The following is a 14146-nucleotide window of genomic DNA, read 5'->3' as shown; positions in this document are numbered from 1 at the left end:
GCTTTGAAAGCAATAACACAGATAATTAAAAATAGTGCAGGAAGTTTTGGGGGAAAGAAAAGAAAAGAGGATGTAGCAACTGTCGTGCCAAGTCCACGACAAAATTGGAGGGGTGAGCGTCAACCATACGTACAAAATCCATTATGTTTTGTTTCTTTACCTCAATATCCTATTTACAATGCACAACTATATGTTCGGGCTCCTTCTTACCCGTAATGGCGTGCACCAGCCATCCAAAATCATCTACCGGTCTCGCAAGTTCAAAGAGGCCCTCTCAGGTTTAATAGTGAACGTGTCACAAGCTTACTCCTATTTTTATTTTTTTTTTGTAAAGTTTTTGTAAAAACAAAGAATTACCCAATGCTAGATGCAGAGGCGCATAATAGATCGATATGAACATCATGAGCTGTCCCGTAATAAAACCAGTTGTTGCTGATACCTTCTTCTCGGTTCCTTCTTCCATAACCAGAGCTTTTTTGGCCTAGAGAAGACTTCAAAAGGGATAACTTGGTAAAATATAATTTCACTCCTATTGGAATATCTTACACCAGTTTATTTCATAGGCTGAGAAAAATGAATTTTCTAAACCCAATTGAGAGAAGGATCATGAATCCTCCTCCGAAGAACTTGAACTATTCTAGAAGATATGAATACTGTTCTGATGCCCAGGGCATGACATAGAGAAATTTTGGTATCTGAAAAGAGTCATTCAAGAGTTGATTAATACCCAACAGATCATGGTATAAAGTCCAGACGCTCCAAATGTAAATCAAAATCCGCTGCCAGATCATAATGAAACAAACATACTTGAAGTGATACTCAGTGGTGAAGATGCTATAATTTTCTTTAAGCCGATCATTAAAATTAAAACTGATTTAGAAAAATCAGCAAATGTTGTGGATTTGACAAAAGAGAAGCCTGCAGAAGCGAAGGTGGTGATAACAAAACCTGAATCATCAAATATTTCCTTGGTGGTGGGGAAAGAGATTTTAGAAAATATTGGGTCAAGTCAAATAAAGCCGAAACTCATTATTCCCGAAAGATCCAGTAAGCCTCTTTTAATCATAAAAGAAGCTCCCACAGCTCTTATTATTATTAAACCAGTGTCACAGCTGCCTATGGTTGATACCAAGGCAGTCCCTTACAATTATGATCGCATTGTGGTGATGCACAAGGTGAAAGAAGTGACTGAAGATGTAGATGAAGTAGGGAAATTAACTCGCTCCAGTAGAGTTAAGAAAGAACAAACAAGGCGGTGAAGAATGAATGACAGTCAAGAAGCCTGTCACTGATGAAGAAGCTAAAGAATTCTTAAAGAAAATGAAATTTTCAGAACATTTTGTTGCAGAACAGTTGAAGCAAACACTAGCACAGATTTCTTTGTTGTCTTTATTGATATATTTAGAGGAACACCGCAAGGCTATAATGAAGATTCTTAATGAAGCATGTTTTCCCATTGAGATTAAAGTGAATCAACTGGAAAAAACTATTGAAAGGATCCTTGAAGTGAATAAGATTACTTTCTCATATGATAAATTGCCTGTGAAAGTACTGGACATAATAAGGGTCTCTACATTACTGTAAAATATGAGCATTCCATCGCCACTCGAGTGTTAATTGGTGGAGGATCAGGTGCTAACATTTGTCCTATGTCAACTTTACAAAAGTTGAATGTTAATATGGAGAGAATTCAACCTAATAATGTATGCGTCAAGGGTTTTGACGGATCAAAAACCGATGCCCTTGGTGAAATAGAACTCATATTGACAATCGGGCCTGTAGATTTTGATATGGATTTCCAAGTGCTGAACATTGATGCTTCATATAATATGTTATTAGGAAGGCCATGAATTCATAAGGCTAAAGAAGTCACATCAACGTTGTATCAAATGGTCAAATTCGAATGTGACAGGCAAGAGATAGTTGTTCATGGTGAAGGAGACATATCCATGTATAAAGACTACTCTGTTTTTTCCATCGAAGCAGATATTGCCAATGTGTTAATTCATCAAGCTTCTGAGGTAGTGGCTGTTGAGAATATCCTCGAGGGGAATCTCATCGCAAGACCATAATTGTCCTCTGCATCTGTTATGGTAGTGAATGAAATGTTGAATCATGGTTTCGAACCAGGAAAAGGTCTAGAGATATTTTTGCAAGGCATAGTTCATCCGATAAATCTCTATGAGAACTTTGGTACTTTTGATCTGGGATACGAGCCTACTGCTAAAGATATAAAGAAGGCTAAAAATCGTAAGAAAGAGTCATGGTCACTTACCAAGCTGATACCGCCACTTCACAAGTCTTTCAAATTCAGTGTTGTTGGATCCTCCAAGTTACCTGCTGCAGAATCAATGAATGATGATGATACAGAGTTGATTGGCCTTTTTTAGAATATGTTCATTGAAGCTGATATGGTTGAAATTAGGGAAGGTACCAGCAATGCAGATGTGCAGTTTGTCGGCCCTGATGTCCAGCTTAACAATTGGGAGGCCATTCCTCTCCCTATTATAAAGGAGTCTCGGTAGTTTGTTCGTTTTTCTTACAGTCTTAGTAGTTTGTTTGTTTTTACTCATGTAATTCAAATCATTCTAGGATTGTAATTTAGAACTTTAAACTTGGTATTTTAGGTTAAAACTCTTTCTATCTATGTTTCTAATAAAGCGTAGTTTCCCTTCATTTTATTTTGAGTCTGATTTTTATTTATTTATATTCTATCATACAGTTCTTTTTATGCCAATTATAATGATATGACATGCATGAAAAATTGTCAACCAGATTTAAAAACTCAATCTAATTATGAAATAATGAATAAAGAATTTGAATACGATGAAGGAGAAGCATTTGGGGATATAAGCAAAGATTTCAAACAGTTTGAGAATAAGACAAATTCCAATTTGGAAGAAACTGAGACGATCAATTTAGGAGATCATGAAAATATTAGGGAGACTAAGATAAGTGTACATGTTCAACCACAACAAAAGAAAGTTATAATTGAAGCTTTGCATGAGTATAAAGACATCTTTGTGTGGTCTTATGATGATATGCCCAGTTTAAGCACCGATTTGGTAGTTCACAAGTTGCCAATTGATCCTGCTTTTCCTCCTATCAAGCAAAAGCTAAGAAAGTTCAAAACTAACATGAGTGTAAAAATCAAAGAGGAAATCATGAAGTAACTCGAGGCTAAAGTCATTCGAGTGGCCCAATATCCTACTTGGTTGGCAAATATTGTCCGTGTTCCAAAGAAGGATGACAAAGTTCGGATGTGTGTTGATTATCATGATTTAAATAAAGCAAGTCTGAAAGATAATTTTTCACTTCCCAATATTCATATTTTGTTGGACAATTATGCCAAACATGATATTACATCTTTTGTGGATTGCTATGCAGGGTATCACCAGATCATTATGGATCCAGAAGATGCGGAAAAGACATCATTTATTACTCCATGGGGAACATATCATTATCGAGTCATGCCTTTCAGACTAAAGAATGCTGGGGCAACTTATATGAGGGCAATGACTACAATGTTTCACGACATGATGCACAAAGAGATTGAAGTTTATGTGGATGATGTGATCATTAAATCAAAAGAGCAGTCTAACCATGTCAAAGATTTGAGAAAATTCTTTGAAGGGATTCGGAGGTATGATCTCAAACTTAACCCAGCAAAATGTGTATTTGCAGTTCCATCGGAAAAACTCTTGGGGTTTATAGTCAGTCAGCGCGGCATTGAGTTAGACCCTTCAAAAATAAAAGCTATTCAAGATTTACCTCCACCAAAGAATAAAACGGAGGTGATGAATTTACTTGGAAGGTTGAATTATATCAGTAGATTTATTGATCAGCTTACGACAACCTGCGAGCCAATATTCAAGTTGTTGAAGAAGAATGCTAAAGTTGAATGGGCTGAAAAATGTCAAAAGGCATTTGACAGAATTAAGAAGTACTTGTCGAATCCGCCTATCTTGGTTCCTCCAGAGCCAGGCAGACCTTTGATATTGTACATGTCTTTGTTAGACAATTCTTTTGGCTGTGTATTGGGTCAACATGATGTTATAGGCAGAAGAAAACAGGCCATATACTACCTTAGCAAAAAGTTTACAATTTATGAGGCTAAGTATACTCTTCTTGAGAAGACGTGTTGCGCCTTAACTTGGGTAGCCCAAAAGCTGAAACATTACTTGTCATCTTATACTACTTACCTTATCTCTCATATGGATCCTTTAAAGTACATTTTCCAGAAGTCTATGCCCACAGGCAGACTCGCGAAATGGCAGATGTTGCTCACAGAGTTTGATATTATTTATGTGACATGAAATGCAATGAAAGCTCAAGCTTAGCGGATCATTTGGCTGAGAATCCTATTGATGAGGAGTATGAACCATTGAAGACTTATTTTCCAGATGAGGAGGTATTGTATGTTGATGAGTTTATTTCTGACGATTGTCATTCGGGCTGAAAGTTGTTCTTTGATGGAGCTGCTAATATAAAAGGAGTGGGGATAGGAGCGGTTTTTATTTCTGAATCAGGACAATATTATCCTATAACAACCCAACTTCGATTCTACTATACCAATAATATGGCAGAATATAAAGCTTGCATTTTGGGATTGAGATTAGCCATTGACATGGGGGTCCAAGAATTGTTGGTATTAGGAGATTCAGATTTATTAGTCCACCAAATTCAAGGAGATTGGGAGACTTTTGATTCGAAAATCCTACCATATAGAAGTTGTTTGCAATATCTTTGTCAACGATTTGTAGTAATGAAGTTCAAACACATTCCCAAAGCTCATAATGAGACTGTTGATGCTTTGGCGACCTTATCTTTGATGCTTTAATATCTCGACAAAACTTATATTGACCCTTTGCATATACAGATTCATGATCAACATGCATATTGTAATGTGGTTGAAGAAGAACTTGATGGGGAGCCGTGGTTCTATGATATCAAAGAATATACTCAGACTGAAAAATATCCTGTACATGCTAATAGTGATCAAAGAGAACCATTCGAAGTTTGTCTAGTGTATTTTTTTAAGTGGAGGAATCTTGTATAAGAGGACTCCTGATTTGGGACTTCTGAGGTGTGTAGATGCTAAAGAAGCTTCAAAAATAATGACTGAAGTACATTCTGGGATTTGTGGACCACACATGAGTGGGTATATTTTGGCAAAGAAAATACTCCGAGCAATTTATTATTGGCTCACCATGGAGCGAGATTCCATAATTTCATTTGTAAATATCATGAATTCCAGGTACATAGATACTTAATACATTCTCCTCCATCTGAGTTGCATACAATGACTGCTCCATGGCCTTTTGTGGCTTGGGGAATGGATGTAATTGGATCAATTGAACCAAAGGCCTCGAACGGACATAGGTTCATCTTGGTAGCCATTGATTACTTCATGAAGTGGGTGGAAGCAGCGACTTTCAAGTCAGTGACCAAAAAGTAGTAGTTGATTTTATTCACTCCAACATTATTTGTCGATTCGGCATTCCAAAGATAATTGTCACAGATAATGCTGCGAAATCTCAATAGCCATCTCATGCAAGAAGCCTACCAGCAATTTAAAATTATGCATCGAAATTCAACTCCTTATCGTCCAAAGGTGAATGGAGCTGTAGAAGCTGCCAATAAGAACTTAAAGAAAATTCTCCGTAAGATGGTGCAGGGTTCCTGACAATGGCATGAAAAGTTACCTTTTTCTTTGTTGGGTTATCGTACTACAGTTTGAACTTTAATTGGTACAACTCCTTACTTGTTCGTTTATGGAACTGAAGCAGTTATACCTGCAGAGATTGAGATTTCATCTCTTTGAGTAGTTGTGGAAGCTGAAATTGATGAAGACCAATGGGTCAAGAATCATTTGGAGCAATTAAGCTTGATTGATGAAAAAATATTGACATCAGTATGTCATGGATAACTATACCAGAAGAGAATGGCATGAGCATATAACAAAAAGGTGCATCTAGACATTTTGAAGTTGGTCAGTTGGTACTAAGATGCATTCTACCTCATCAGATTGAAGCCAAAGGCAAATTTTCTCCTAATTGGCATGGGCCATTCATGGTGAAGAAAGTGTTACCTAATGGCACATTATATCTGACTAATGTAGAAGGCAAAATAGAGGGAATACTGGTCAATGCTGATGTAGTTAAAAGATATTATGTATGATATTCATGTACAATTATGTTATGTATGTTTTGTACTTACATTTTTAAAGATTGAAATGATGAAGGCATTTTGTTCTACTATCTGAATAATATATCAACCTTTGCTTACCCCTTTGAGCTTTTATTTTTCTTCGTACCCCTCTTTTGGAATCAAATTAAACTAAAAAAAAAAGAGTTGAAAAAAATAGAGAAGAAATCAATCAAACATTCAAAAACAAGCAAAAGAACAAGATGTCTTGAACTACGTTTGACCTGATTCTTGTAATGACAAGTGTAATACCCCGGGAAATTTTTCGTTGAAATTTTGTGCGTAAACGTGTTGGGTTCTATCTTCTAGAAAGAATTATAAATTTTTCATGTGGAATGTCTTAGATTATGACCCTCCATTGCGTAGAGTATCGAATAATCTTTCCAACAATATGTGGATCATCCAAAACGGACACCCGAGCGATGAGTTATGAACATTCCGATCGAACTATGAATAGTAGTGAATAGTAAAACGTGCAGGAAAAAGTACTGAGGCCTGGCGTATTTTTGCTCTAACTTTAAATGATCATAACTCCTCGTACATAATAATCTGAGTAGTCTACTATATATCAACGGAAATCTTTGCGAGTCCTCTTTCCAATGAAATTAGTTTCATCCAATTTGTCTATCGGAGCAAAAAGTTATGGTCGATCTACTTCAGCCTATCAAAAGTGAATTTTTGGGTCAACTTCAAATGATTATAACTCTCCGTACACAATGATCTGGGTGAGATACTATATATCAATGGAAAGATATGAGAGTCCTCTTTCTAATGAAATTGATTTCATCCAATTTGGATATCGGAGTAAAATGTTATGGTTGATCTACTTCAGACTATCAAAACAGTCCACCAAAGGATAGATTCGAGAATTTTTTTGATTTTTAGGGGCGTTTTGGTCATTCTCCCTCACCCAAAATCCATCCAAACCCTATATTAAAGCCTATTAGAAGCATTATATGTTATATTTCATCAAATTCCCTCAAAAAGAAAAACCTAAGCTCCTACATCCAAATTCAAGAACCTCCAAAGTTCACCATTAATTCTGCAAATTTATTCAAGATTCCAAGTTCCTAGTTCAAAAACTCCAAGAACCATCATTCAAAGGCACGATCAACATCTCAAAAATGAGTATCGATCTAAAGTTCATCATTCAAGGTATGTGGGATTTTTCAACAAGAACTCTTTCGTTCTTGTGCCCAAAAGTAATTTTCTTTACAAAGGCATGATTTTTATTTGATTTTTTATGAATTTGAAGCATGAACCCATATCTTATGATGATTATTATGAAATCTTGATGTTTATGATTTTGAAAGATGAATTTACATGTGTGGAGATATAAAGCATGAATCTTGAACGATATTTATCATGATTTTGATATTTGGGTCGTGAATCCCCATTGGAAATTGTGTTTTTTTAGAAAGTGTGTGTTATAAGCACATTGATGTTGAATATTTGAGATATTTTGAATGATTTGACCTTTTGGTCTTAATGGAGTTGTTTTGAACTCGAGTATGAAAGAAATTCACAACGTGGTTGATTTTGATAGATGGGAAGCATGATGTCTCCCGATGTATATTTATATATTACTGAAATTGTTTTGTTGTGGATTGTCTTTGAAATGATCTGAGCTAAGTCTGGAAGAAATCTTTAGCACCGAGTGGGAGGTATAAAGCGACCTTACTTCCCAAGAACTACGTGCCCCCGTAGGAGTGAGCCTGAGGCTGATTTATATAGTGATCACTAGTTTGTGTGGATTTGATATCGATAGTCCTACTCCGATGGTAAGGATAGGACGGCTCTCCCCAACGTGGGTTGTACATTGGACTCCATGTAGCTCATATAGTTTATGTCAGTTATAGGATCTCCCAGTGTGTGTGTGTTTCCTTGTGTCTATGGTGAATGGTGAAGTGATTTGAAAGTGGAATTGTGAAAGTTATTCTTTCGAAAGATTTAAATGATATTTACATTATAAGAATTGATATTCTTAATGAACTGAAAGTGATTGACAAATTATATGATGACTCACATGTGTTATTGTACTTATTTCATCCTCTCATAATTATGATGATTTTCTTCGGGCTATGTGAGTCTTTCATACATCCTGCATATTTCTTATAAATATTTATGATGATGATATTTATATAACTGCATACACCCCCATATACTCGGTTCCTTTCCATGGTACTGACCCACATCTTCGGATGTGGGCTGCATTTTCTCGTAATGTAGGTTCAGGTGCTCAATTCTAGATTTGACAGTGATTCTTCAGGCACGCTGTTCTACATCCTCTGTTGTAGTGAGTCCTCATGTTCTGAGGACGTGATGTCTGATGTTGGTTTCATGGAATTGTTTACATTTGATAATTGAGTATGAGTCAGTTGGGGCATGTCTCAATGGCTCGCTGGTTTTATTGATTTTCTTAGAGGCTGGTCAGACTAGTATAGATGTTGGGAGTTGACTAACAAGTCGTATTTTGTTATCTTTATGAAATTCTTTTATTCTTGAATGATGATTACTCTGTTGATATTTGAGGGTTATTTATGGAAACCCCATTGATTTTTGTTGAACTGAATGAAAATGGCTCAAAGGGTTAGCTTGGGGCTACTCATAGCCTTAAGCACCGTGTGATGCTCTGGGACCCATTTTTAGGGGCATTACAAACTTGGTATCAGAGCCTAAGGTTTTAAGGTGTCCTAGGGAGTCTGACAAGCCACGTTAAGCAGAGTCTTGATCATCGGTGTGTAGCGCGCCACATCTATGAGCAAGAGGCTACAAGGCATTTTAGGAAAAAGTGTGATTCTTTCTTTCAGAAGTCTATCATGCTTAAAGTGTCTCTCTCTAATATTGATTCGTACTCTCCTCTTTTTGAAATATGCCTCCACGTCGAGCGAGAAAAAATAATGATGGTCAGCAACCTCAACCCACTGACCCATTGAATGAAAACGTGTCTCATGCTGAATTTCAGGCAGCATTTCAGGCGCTGGCCCAAGCTGTTACTGTAAATATTCAGGCCAACCCAGCACTGGCTCTACAGCAGCAGAGAGGTGATTCAGCTACTGCCAAGATCCGTGACTTCATGCGAATGAATCCGTCGGAATCCTATGGGTCCAAGTCTAATGAGGATCCACAATTGTTTTTAGAGGAGGTGCAAAAGATTACTCAATTGATGCATGTATCTGAGGAACATAGTGTGGAGTTGGCTGCGTATAGGTTGAAAGACCTTGCTTATGACTGGGTTGTTGCTTGGAGGAAAGGTAGAGGTAAGGAAGCTGTCCCTACAACTTGGCAAGAGTTCCAGGATGCATTCCTGGATAAGTTTTTCCCTTTGGAGATGAAGGAGGCGAAGGTGGAAGAGTTTATGAACTTCAATCAGTTGGCCAAGTATGCTCCTGACTTAGTGGTTGATAATCGGGCTAGTATGAGTAAGTTTGTGACTGTAGTGTCTAGTTATGTGGTTAAGGAGTGTAGGTCTGCTATGCTGAATAGTGAGATGAATCTTTCTAGGCTGATGACTCATGCCCAACAGATTAAGGCAGATAAAATTAAAGAGAGAGATAGAATGAAAGAGAATAAGAGAGCTAGGTCCGAGCAGCATAGACAGGGTCAGACTAGATCGTAGGGAGGGAGTCGCCCTCAGTATCAGGATCATTCATCTATGCAAGCACCGTCATCTGCTAGTGCTCCCGTGCCTAGAGGTAGGCAGGATCAAGGTAGCAGGTCATATGCATCCAGGTCCCAGTACAATGCTGGCAGTAAGCCAAATCGTCCCCTGTGTCCTAAGTATGGTACGGCTCATTTGGGTGAGTGTTGGGGTGAGAAGAGGGGTTGTTTCTGGTGTGGTGACATGGGTCACAGAGTTAGAGATTGTCCACAGGATGGACAAAGACATCGTGACTATCGCTCTCAGACCCAGACTCAAACTGTTAGTGCTCCAGTTTTAGCGACTCGCCCAGCCCTAGCTCAGGGCGCCTCTTCTAGCAATGCTGGCGGGCAGCACCAGAATAGATTATATGCTTTACCGTCCTGCCAGGAACAGGAGGACTCTCCCGATGTTGTTACTGGTATGCTTCGTATATTTCAGTTTGATTTGTATGCTTTGTTGGATCCTGGATCCAGTTTCTCATATGTTACACCTTTGATTGCTGTGAATTTTGAAATGAGTCCTAAGATTATTCCTGAGCCTATCCTAGTTCTACCCCACTGGGTGATTCGATTGTTGCCCAGAAAGTGTATAAAAAGTGTACTGTTACCGTTCTTCATAGAGTCTTGTTGGATGATCTGATTGAGTTAGACATGGTAGATTTTGATGTGATTCTGGGTATGGACTGGCTGTATTCTTCTTATGCCTCTATTGATTATCGGACCCGAGTGGTCAAGTTTCAGTTTCTGGGTGCATCCGTGTTTGAGTGGTCTGGGAATTCTGTGTCACCCAAGAGTCATTTTATCTCTTACCTCAAAGCTAGAAATCTTATTTCCAAAGGGTGTATTTACCATTTGGTTAGAGTCAAAGACACTAAGTCTGAGACTCTAACTCTCCAGTCTATTAACGTCGTCAATGAGTTTTCTGAGGTCTTTTCGGATGATCTCCCAGGGATACCTCCTGATAGAGAGATAGAGTTTAGGATTGATCTTCTTCCCGATACTCAGCCCATTTCTATTCTTCCTTACCGTATGGCCCCTACAGAACTTAAGGAATTGAAAGAGCAACTCAAAGATCTACTAGATAAGGGTTTCATAAGGCCTAGTGTTTCTCCTTGGGGTGCTCCTGTGTTGTTTGTGAGAAAGAAAGATGGCTCTTCGCGTATGTGCATTGATTACCACCAACTGAATAAAGTCACTATCAAAAATAAGTACCCTCTTCCGAGAATAGATGATTTGTTTGACCAATTGCAAGGTGCAAGTTATTTCTCAAACATAGACCTTCGTTCCGGCTATCATCAACTCAAAGTTAGGGAGTGTGACATCCCGAAAATCATTTTTCAAACTCGTTATGGCCATTTTGAGTTTTTTGTTATGTCTTTCGGGTTAACTAATGCCCCAGCAGCTTTCATGGACCTCATGAATCGAGTGTTCAGACCATATCTAGATATGTTTGTCATAGTGTTCATCGATGATATACTAGTGTACTCCCGTAGTGAGGATAAACATTTTGATCATCTCCGAACTATCTTGCAAACCTTTAGAGATCACAAGTTATTTGCCAAGTTCAGTAAGTGTGAGTTTTGGCTAAGGTCAATTGCTTTTCTAGGTCATATCATTTCTTTCGAGGGTATTAGAGTTGATCTCCAAAAGACCGAAGCTGTTAGAAATTAGCCTAGACCTATTTCTCCGACTGATATCCAAAGTTTCTTGGGTTTAGCTGGCTATTACCGCCATTTTGTTAAGGGTTTCTCCTCTATAGCGTCTCCTATGACTTGGTTTACCCAAAAGAAAGTGAAGTTCTTGTGGTCCGAATCTTGTGAGAAGAGTTTTCAGGAGTTGAAAACTTGACTCACTTCAGCCCCTGTTTTGACTTTGCCTGATGGTGTTGATGGTTTTGTGGTGTACTGTGATGCTTTGAGAGTTGGGTTGGGTTGCGTATTGATGCAAAAGGGTAAGGTGATAGCTTATGCTTCTAGACAGTTGAAACCCCATGAGAAAAATTACCCCACCCATGACCTTGAGTTGGCTACTGTTGTGTTTGCTTTGAAAATCTGGAGACACTATTTGTATGGTGTCCATGTTGATGTTTTCAATAATCATAAGAGTCTGCAGTATGTGTTTACCCAGAGAGAATTGAATCTTAGGCAGAGACAATGGTTAGAATTGTTAAAGAATTATGATATGAGTGTGCTGTACCATCCGAGCAAGGCCAATGTTGTGGCGGATGCCCTAAGTAGAGTGTCCATGGGTAGTGTTTCACATGTGGTAGAAGGTAAGAAAGAGTTGGCTCGTGATGTACATCATTTGGCTAGATTAGGGGTTAGGTTGTTTGACTCTGTTGAAGGTAGTATAGGGGTTCAGAGTAGTTCCGAATCCTCTTTGGTTTCGGAAGTGAATAAAAAACAATACTTAGATGCTAGTTTGGTCAGACTGAAGGAGTCAGTCAAGGACCAAAAAGTAGAGGTTTTCTCCCAAGGGGGGATGGTGTGTTGAGATTGCAGGGTAGATTATGTGTCCCGAATATTAATGATCTGAGATAGAGGATTATGGCTGAAGCGTACGGGACGCGATATTCTATTCATTCTGGTGCCACCAAGATGTACCGATATTTGCGAGAAATCTATTGGTGGAGTAGCATGAAGAAAGATATAACAGTATTTGTAGCTAAGTGTGCAACATGCCAACAGGTTAAGGTTGAACACCAAAGACCTGGTGGTATGATGCAAGAGTTTAGTATTCCAACCTGGAAGTGGGAAGAGATAAATATGGACTTCGTAATTGGTTTACCTCCTTCCCGATGCCATCATAGTTCCATTTGGGTTGTGGTTAATTGGTTGACTAAGTCTGCTCATTTCTTGCCTGTTCATACTTTATATACTGCTGAGGATTACGCTAGATCGTATATCCGAGAGCTAGTCATACTGCATGGAGTTCCGTTGTCTATCATTTCGGATAGGGGTACTCAGTTCCTTTCTCAATTTTGGAAAGCTTTTCAAAAGGGTCTTGGTACCCAAGTGCTTTTGAGTTCTGTTTTTCATCCGCAGACCGATGGTCAAGCTGAGCGGACCATCCAGACCTTAGAGGATATGTTGAGAGCTTGTGCACTTGACTTTAAGGGAAGTTGGGATGATCACTTACCGTTGATAGAGTTTGTTTACAATAACAGTTTCCACTCTAGTATTGGCATGGCTCCGTTTGAAGCCTTATATGGGAGGAAGTGTAGATCACTCATAGGTTGGTTCGAGGTGGGTGAAGCGGTTGTGAGTGGTCCTAATTCGGTATTTGAGGCTATGGAAAAAGTTAAGTTTATTAGGGAAAGGTTGAAAACTACGCTGAGTCGTCAGAAGTCATATGTGGATGTTAGAAAGAGAGACCTTGAGTTTGAAGTTGGTGACCTAGTGTATCTGAAAATTTCACCCATGAGGGGGGTGAAGAGATTCGGAAAGAAGGGGAAGCTTAGTCCCCATTATATTGGTCCTTACAAAATTCTTAGTCGTGTTGGTAAGGTAGCTTACGAGGTCGAGTTGCCTTCCGAGTTGTCCTCTGTTCATCCAATATTCCATGTCTCTATGCTTAGAAAGCATATTAGCAAAGTTGTGGTAGTGGATTCCTCTGTAAGTGCTGACATTCAAGAAAATCTTTCTTTTGATAAGATTCCTGTTGAGATTCTTGATTTCAGTGTCCGAAGACTAAGGAACAAAGAAGTTCCCTTGGTCAAGGTGTTGTGGCGAAACCAATCTGTTGAGGGTGCAACATGGGAAGCTGAGGCGGATATGCGATCCAAGTACCCACACCTATTTTTCGCGAACTCCGATCCAAGTACCCGCACCTATTTTCCGATGGTAAGGATAGGACGACTCTCCCCAACGTGGGTTGTACGTTGGACTCCATGTAGCTCACATGGTTTATGTCGGTTATAGGATCTCCTAGTGTGTGTGTGTGTTTCCTTATGTCTGTGGTGAATGGTGAAGTGATTTGAAAGTGGAATTGTTAAAGTTATTTTTTCGAAAGATTTAAATGATATTTCCATACGAGAATTGATATTCTTGATGAACTGAAAGTGATTGACAAATTATATGATAACTCACATGTGTTATTGTACTTATTTCATCCTCTCATGATTATGATGATTTTCTTCGGGCTATGTGAGTCTTTCATACATCCTGCATATTTCTTATAAATATTTATGATGATGATGTTTATACAACTGCATACACCCCCATATACTCGGTTTCTTTCCATGGTACTGACCCACATCTTCGGATGTGGGCTGTATTTTCTCGTAATGTAGGTTTAG

The sequence above is a fragment of the Capsicum annuum genome, chromosome 2 (assembly GCF_002878395.1).
Source record: "Capsicum annuum cultivar UCD-10X-F1 chromosome 2, UCD10Xv1.1, whole genome shotgun sequence".
Lineage (NCBI taxonomy): Eukaryota > Viridiplantae > Streptophyta > Magnoliopsida > Solanales > Solanaceae > Capsicum > Capsicum annuum.
This window is presented reverse-complemented; position numbering follows the sequence as displayed.